Below are 8,708 nucleotides of genomic sequence, written 5' to 3'. Positions count from 1 at the left end.
GAGTGAACAAACATTGACCAAACGCTGCCTGTAGTTTTATGAGGCATCAGAGGTGAGACCATCTCCTTTGAGGCATTGTGGGTAACCTGGAGACTCACTTGCGTTTGACATCTGGAGTCGGTGGCCCTTAACCTGTCTTCTCTCTGTGCTGCGTTAACTCGGGTCCAGGATTTTGTGTCTCTAAACATGGCTAGACACACGAGTAGAACGGAGGCAGCCTAATGAATAAAGGAAAGCCAGTGTGTGTGTGTGTGTGTGTGTGTGTGTGTGTGTAGACAGTTCAATGGTTAAGAGCACTGGCTGCTCTCCCAGAGGACCCAGGTTTGACTTCTAGTACCCACACTGCAGGTCCCAAGCGTCAGTGACCCCAGTTCCAGCTGATGTAACACCCTCATACAGACACCCATGTGGGCAAAACAGCAATTCACATGAAATTTTAGAAATAATAATAAATTAAGAAGAGGAAAGGAAAGCAGGCTAGTGAGCCCTGAGAAAGGCAGATACTTCAAAGGGCTGGTCCAGAAGCCAGCAACATGGCCCCGCAGATAAAACTGCTGTCTGCCAAGCTTCAAGTGCTGAGTTCAGTTCCCAGAGTTGAAATGATGGAAGTCAAGAACTGTTGTCATGGATTTTCCTCCGACTTTCCACACACGTTATATATAGCATATATAAGTGATTGACATAGCACGCACCCATTTGAGTACGACAGGCTTTTCTCTCACTGTGGTATGAAGCCCAGCTCAGCTGAGGAAGGGCTTCTAGTCTTTTTCTAACGAGCTCCAGGATAATCTTGATGAACATTTTCCTACTCTCCCGCCACACGGTGATGATTTTAGGACACCCCACTGGCGTCCAGAGCAATGGAGCATATATCGGTGTGCTGTGTGTAGCACAGAGAACGCAGTTTACAGGGCTGAAGAGGTAGTCAGTTGGTAGGACATTTGCCTGGCATGCGCACCCCCTCCCCCACCCCAGCATCACATAAACTGATCACAGTATGCACCCATGGGTTGGAGGCAGGATCACAGGTTCGAGATCAAATAGTGTTGTTCAAGGTCAGCCTGAGCTACCAGGAGAAGGTGGCTCAGCCTGCACACCTTATGGTGTGAGCCCCTGACTTTCTTGCTTCCTTTCAGTGGGCCTCAGTTTCCCCAATCAGCAGCAGGAACCAGGGAGATTAGACCAGCTCCAAGTCCTCACACAGTTCTGAGGTTTTTCTGGGGGCCTTGGAGCACAGGTACTCTGTCTTCCAGAGCACCCCGGGGCTGCTCTCCTATTGAGGGGTTGCAGGGTGAGTCTGCACGATTCCCTCCAGGTCTACAGGCCTGCAGCCAGGTTAAAATCCCACCACAGTGCCACAGCCATGTCACCCGAGCTGTGACCTTCATCCCTGCCTGACAGTAGGCCTCTGTGTGCCCAGCCCTGGCTGTCCCACGCTGCCCTTCTCTGTTTTGTATACAAACACGGCCCTTGGGGCTTTGGAAGCTGCAGCTCACTCTGTCTTCCCACCAACAATGTACTTTTTTTCTTAAAGGTGACAGCATATGCTTGAGTTAGCCACACAAGCAGGGCACCTTGGAAAGATTCTGCAAGAAGTAGGAGACAGTCATTTTCTCTCTCTCCTCATGTCTCCATTGTAGTGCCTGGTACTCCACACTGTGGGCTCAGGAGGATTACTGGTTGAAAAAGAACACGAATGAATTATAGATGAATACCTCCTAAAGATCAATCAGTTCATCCTTTCTTCTCACCCCCATGCTGCACCCCACCCCTGCTACCCTGGAGCACCAGGTATGGGCTCCTTGAGGAAGAGATGCCTTGGTTTTTGTTGTTTTGAACCGGTCTCAAGTAACTCAGGTTGGCCTTGAACTCTCAATGTAGTCGACAAGGAACCTTAATGTCTGATCCTCTTGCTTTTACCTCCCAGATTCTGGGATCATAGGTAGGCATTCCCATGCCTGGTTTATTCTGAGGACGAAACTCAGGGTTTCCAGCAGACTAAGCAAGCACACTACCAACGGAACCATACCCCAGCCTTGGCCTCCTTTTGTGAAGAAGGGCTAATATGGAGCCTAAATAGGGGTGCTATAGACTTTGGCAGTAGACTCAGAATACAGCCAGGGAGAACCGGTGTGGGCAGTGTCAGCATTTTTCTTGTTTTCATTCTTCCCCACTCTATTCTCACACATGCATTGTGTGTGGGCATTTGCATGTGTTCATATGTACGTGTGTGTGTGTGTGTGTGTGTGTGTGTGTGTGTGTGTGTGTGTTTATACGTATTTGTAAAGGTCACAGGTCCTACTGAGGGTCCTACTCTATTATTTGCCTAATTTGTTGTTGTTTGAGACAGGGTCTGTGTAGCCCTTGCTGCCCTGGAACTCATGAAGTATGTAGAGCCGTCTGGCCTCAGACCCAGAGATCCCCTTTGCCTCTCTGGCTTCCTGTCTCAGGTGCTAGGGTTAAAGGCATATGCCGCCCTACTCAGCTTGCCTAACTTATTTAAACAGTCCTCATTTTAAAATTAAAATTGGCAGTCCTCATTTTAAAATTTGTAATCATAATGAAACAGCAGGCTTAAGATTTAATAAGACAAGAGGATGTGTCATGGTGTCTGAGCTTGACCTTCCTAACCTAGCTCTGCATTACCGTTCCACACTTCTCTGGGAGGGAACAGATCCCTGTGACAGGGACAGAGGGGATCACACAGAGGACAGCAGGAAATCACAGGCCTTCCCAGTCATCAAGAGGATCCACTAGTAAGGTCAACACAGGTCTAGTCCACGAGATACTATGGGGTAGGTGCTGAGGTCTATAGGGTTCATAGAAGAGGTGACTCTGCAGGAACCCAGGGTGAGCGTCACGCATTAAGTAAGCCTGGCCTCCATCTTGGTGTATAGCCAGGGATGACCTTGAACTTCTTCTGATCCTCCTGCCTCTACTCCTCACTGCTGAAATTACAGGTGAGTTCAGGAGTTAACCATCCAGAGACTGTCCCACCTGGGGATCCAGCCCATATCCAGCCACCAAACCCAGACAATATTGCTGATGCCAAGAAGTGCATGCTGACAGGAACCTGATATATTTGTCTCCTGAGAGGCTCTGCCAGAGCATGACAAATATAGAGGCAGATGCTCACAGCCAACCATTGAACTGAGAACGGGGTCCCCAGTGGAGGAGTTAGAGAAAGGATTGAAGGAGTTGAAGGGGTTTGCAACCCCATAAGAACAATACCAACCAACCAGAGCTCCCAGGAAATAAACCAAAGTCTATCCAAAGAGTACACATGGACAGACCCATGGCTTCAGCTGCACATGTAGCAGAGGATGGCCTTGTTGGGCATCAATGCGAAGAGAAACCCTTGGTCCTACCAAGGCTCGATGCCCCAGTGTAGGGGAATGTCAGGGCAGAGAGGCAGAAGAGGGTGGATGGGTGAACACCCTCATAGAAGCAGGGGGAAGGGGAATGGGATGGGATGGGGGGTATGGAAGGGAATTTGGGAAGGGGGATAACATTTGAAATGTAAATAAAATATATCTAATTTAAAAACAAAAAACTAACCCCCCCCCCAAAAAAAGTTTAAGGTCATTCTTACTACATGGCATTTAAGTTTGAAACCGTATTTACTTCTGGATGTTTGTATTTGTACTTAAAGGAATCAAAAGTGGCCTGTGGAATCTGCAGAGTCGTTCACCATGGTCATGGGTGGGACAGTTGGTGTTCATTGAGAGCGAAGAGACACATACAGGGTCACAGCCACAGCCACACAGCTGAGTCTCCTGAAGCTTTCAAAACAGGAGATCTTAAAACACGGTAACTAATCTCCTATGCAAGACATATACTGAATTCCATTTAAACGAAGCCCCTCATTCTCAGATTGACACAAAGGAAGTAGTCGCTGCAAAGGGCTGGGGGAAGGGATCACCACAAATGGGAACACAGGGCAGCATGCTTGTGCACCTAATGCCACTGAGCTGTGTCGCCCAGTACTCCACAATAGTGAATTCATTTGCTACAGTTCAGTAAGCAAACTTGAGGCCCCAGCCACAAGGGTTTAGTACAAATGTTTTATTTGCATTTTGATCCAGCACAGAGCCCACATACAGATTTCTCATTTACAAGTGCAAAATATGCTTTATTTCAGGTACAAAAACAACACGGCATTATGACAACTTGGGTTTCCATGGCCCCCTTCCCCATGACCTGCTACACACCTTTGACCAATATGAACCACTCCCCCCGCCCAAATTGCCCCCCATCTTTAGAAAAAAATCACCCCACCTAGAGTAAGAAGGTAGGTGAGAAAACCAAGAAAGAATCACCTCAAAGTATGAATGAACACAGTAAGTAACCAAGCCTTTACTTGGCAGGACGAGATAGGTCAGGGTGTAGAACAGTCTTTGTCTCTATTACTAGCCCCACACAGCTCTCCCGAGCAGTACTGTCAGCCCAGGAAAAGCCTCAGGGCAGCTATGTGGGAAGAAGCTTGTCCATGTACCTAACAGATGGGACCTGGACTGATGCGAGACACTCATCCCGGCTCAGCCCACCGGAAGTTGCATATCCTAGATAAAAAGAGCCTCTATCTTGGTGGGTTGAGATCTTGAACTACCAACACATACATCTGTAACACAGTTTTCTTAGGGATGGGATTTCGATCTAAACACAAGATCACGTGTGTTTCTACATACACATGCCCTAAGGGTTAATTTTGTTTGTATGTTTTGAATCCATTTTTTGAATGTTTGGAATGTGACCTGTCCCGTGCAGTCAGGTATAGAATTTTGGATGTGGAAAACACAATGTTCAACTTGTAGTTTAAGAACCCAGTCTGTCCCTTGCTTTTCAATGGTTTCCCCAGCTAGAAAACCTGGGCAGAGAGCTGGGGGTGGGGGCTGGAAACTCAATGAGCAGCTAGTCAATGTAGAACATAGGAAAGGCAGGTTTTGAGTAGTCGCTGGATGCAAAGGGATGCAGAAGATGTACGTGAGTGGTCTACAGATGACAGACAAGCCATGAAAGGTGAACATCCCTGGGGGAACAAGACACTCTGCCTGAGCAGAACTGTAGAACTCTGGGTCCAGGTAAGGCAGGAAGCTGCCCAGCAATAACAACCACACAGGAAGGATCCTGCATATATGGGAGGGGTCTGCAGACTCCAGAGATGCTGAGCTGATGAGTTTAGTCTTCAGGGCACCTGCGGAGATCAGTCTGTCCTTTCCAGGACAGGCTCTAGTAGGAGGCTCAGGCCACAGCCACCCCCTACGGCTCGGATCCAGCTCCTTTCTTCTATCAAACCCTGACTAGGGGACCAGGACAAAGGCCAAGGAGGGTTCCAGGTAACAGGGAGCATTTGAGGAAGAGACCTCTGTACTCTCTCTCATGGAAAGACTGGGCATAGTCCCTGGGAGCCAAATGAGCATCAGAACTTTCTAGAAGTGAAATACACAGAAGGCAAGAACTCTCCAGGATCCTCTGAATACACCAACTTCTCCTAAGTTTATGTGAAATGCATTGCTAAGATAGCCCTCAATGTTTGAGAGTGTCTTAAATAATCCTAAGAAGAGAAAAGGCAACTGAGGTTAAGGGCTAGTTCAGTGGTAGAACACCCACCTCTCATGTGTGAGGCCCTGGGTTCTGGGTTTGTTCCCTTCACTGCCAAATAGAAAATACATTAGAAATAAACAACAGGAGGAGTTGGGAAGTAAATATTTCAGTATTTAAGGACTAAGAGGTAAAATTATGCATATTGGCACAAGAGAAAACAATTTCTTAATAGCCCAGACTGGCCTCAAACTCATTCCCCCAGCTTTCACTCCCCAGTCGCAGTGTTGCCCTGAGTGCTGGGATTACAGGTTTGCACCAGATACCCCGCTCTCCACAAGGCATTACTGGTTTTGTGGTACTGGGGACAGAACTCAGAGCCTTACCCTCAGTTGGCAAGTGCTCTGCCATTGAGCCACACCCCAGCTCTGCATGATTTAACACAAGTAATCCAAAATGTAGTAATTTAGTGTAATTTTTGATGCCAAGGCTATCATTTCTCAAACTAGGTTTGAAGATAATGTTCTCTAATAACCAAATGAAGTCAAAACCAGGTGGACAGCATTGAGTTCAGTTCCTGTTGCAAATATAAAGGGGGCACTCTTTGGAAGAAAGGGAACGTAGACCTCTTCACTCCAGTCCTTAGAAAGAACAGCCTGATGGCCCAGGCTAGACCGAGTCCCTTTATAGCAATGCCTGGAGGGGCTGGGCCTCTTCTGTGGGCCCAGTGAGCCTGAGGAGCACTTAAGTAGAGCTGGCCTTGGGAAGGGAGTTTGGGTGCTTCCCAGGGGGTCACTGGTTCTTGGGCCCAGTAGTCATGTCTTCAAAGAACAAGAGATGGGAAGAGGAAAGAGAAAAGAACATTCCATTCTGGCCAAGTAGACTAGCTCGGGCAACAGCAGCACATTGCTCTGAGGTCCACGCCTACACACAACCACAGTCATCCAACTTTGGTGAAGGAAGGTCTGGGGCTTGGTGACCTGGTGTCTCCTAGATTGACATGCAGCAGCACTGGCGGCACTGTGCGTACCGAGGACAAGCAAAGGTCACCTGTCTGCCACACAACTTCGATGAATGAGAAACAATGGTAAAGTTTTCCCTTTTCTGACTGCAGTCTCTAGGTTTTCAGGTCTCCATTTACCTTGTATTAAAGGGAGACCATCATTCACAGTGCAGCCTGGGACCCTTGACTTTTGGTCCTGTCCTCCCCCAGTGACCATATTCAATTCCTCTTGTCCCCAACAACCTCAACTTTCCACTGACAACAGCTAAAGAGTCTTTCTATTTCTTCCACTGATGTGTTAATGATTTTCAGAACTCCAGCCACTTGGGCAGCCCCTGAAGCAACACTGGACTTAGGAACTGGTGATATGTTTATGGGTTCTAGCATATTTCCTGGTTAATGGCTCTCAAGGGGCTCCGGGCAGACTGGGTAAGAGGTTACTAGGCCAATGTCTGACCTTTTTCTAGACCCCCAGAATGACTAGTCTTGACTGTCAACTTGATGGGACTTAGTATCACCTGGAAACAAACCTTTGGCTGTCTGGAAGGGGGTTTCTTTTCTAGTCTTTTCATTCACTCAGTGAGAGCAAGAATGCATACCAAAAGCTATTCAGTCAAGCACATCCAGAGGGCAAAGAGGAACCATTGCCCTGGAGAGACCACCTCCTTGATCGAGGTCTCTCCCCTGCCAGGCAAGTGTGTGGAATCTTCTAGATTAGTTACCTAAGGTGAGAAGACCTACACTAATATTTTGTAACTGAGGCTTTGCAGAATTAAAAGGTGTGCTGGCTGGTTTTGTGTCAACTTAACACAAGCTGGAGTTATCACAGAGAAAGGAGCCTCCGTTGAGGGAATGCCTCCATGAGATCCAGCTGTAATTCGTTTTTTCAACTAGTGGTCAAGGGGAGAGGTCACAGCCCATTGTGGGTGGTGCCATCCCTGGGCTGGTAGTATTGAGTTCTATAAGTTAGCGAGCCAGTAAGTGACATCCCTCCATGGCCTCTGCATTAGCTCCTGCTTCCTGGCCTGCTTGGGTTCCAGTCCTGACTTCCTTTGGTGATGAACAGCGATATGAAGTGTAAGCTGAGTAAACCCTTTTCTCCCCAGCTTGCTCCTTGGTCATTGTGCAGGAACAGAGAGACCCCAACTAAGACAAAAGGATGAAAGTTGTTTCCATCAGTCTCTGCTTCCAGCTGTCCTATGCTCCGGCTGCCAAGACTTCCAGTCAGGACAGACTGTATCTTCGAACTGTGAGCCAGAAAGAAACCCTTACTCCTGGAAGTTGTTTTTTGTCAGACGTTTTCTCACAACCATGAGAAAAATCGCTAATACAGACCCTGAGACAAGACTTGGAACATCCCACGCCTTCTGCTCTCTCTACAGTGAGCCATCCTTGCACTTTGGTATGAGAAAAAAGCTAACAGCTTAGTCTCTGTTCCTGTGGCCCATGTAGAGTTAACACTAGCGAACATGGGCCACAGTCTGAAAGACTGAAAGTCAGAGGCCTAAAGTTTAGTCCTATTTCTCCAGTGCCTCTCCTTGAGCACACTATTCTAAGTGACTTAGTTGCCTCTCTATTCATAGAAATGTTTAGTCATGACCTTCCTCTAGAGCTAGGAAGTGTTAGTGCCAGGAAAAATGGCAGGACACAGGGGTATCACCCAGTCCTGCTGACAGTAAGAGAGAAAACGCAGAGGGAGAGGAGGGAGGCAACTCTAAGGGCAGTGGACCCGAACGCAGACCGAGAAGGTAAAAGGAACAAGAGATCAGCGATGGTCCCATCACGCTCACAGAGACCCAGGAATCAGAGTCCCCAGCCTGCAGTTGCTCCAGTCCTTTCCGTAAGTAGGATAAAGATAAGCAGATACTCACATGTAAAAGGATGAAGACGATCCCGCTACATATCATATGTAAAACTAAGTCAGAAGTCATTGTAACAACTAAAACTTTAATCAGCTGGTTCAGTGGTTAGGAGCACTGGCTGCTCTTCTAAAGGACCAAGGTTCAATTCCCAGCATCTGCATGACAGCTCACACCTGCCTGCAACTCCAGTTCCAGAGGATCTAACACCCCCTTAGGGGTCTGTGTGTATGTATATATACACACAAAGACACACACACATATATTTGTGTGTGTGTGTATCAATGTGCAAAATGCCAATGCAC

Source organism: Micromys minutus, assembly GCF_963924665.1.
Source record: "Micromys minutus genome assembly, chromosome: 6".
Lineage (NCBI taxonomy): Eukaryota > Metazoa > Chordata > Mammalia > Rodentia > Muridae > Micromys > Micromys minutus.
The sequence above is the reverse complement of the archived record's forward strand: the minus strand, read 5'-3'. Positions refer to the sequence as shown.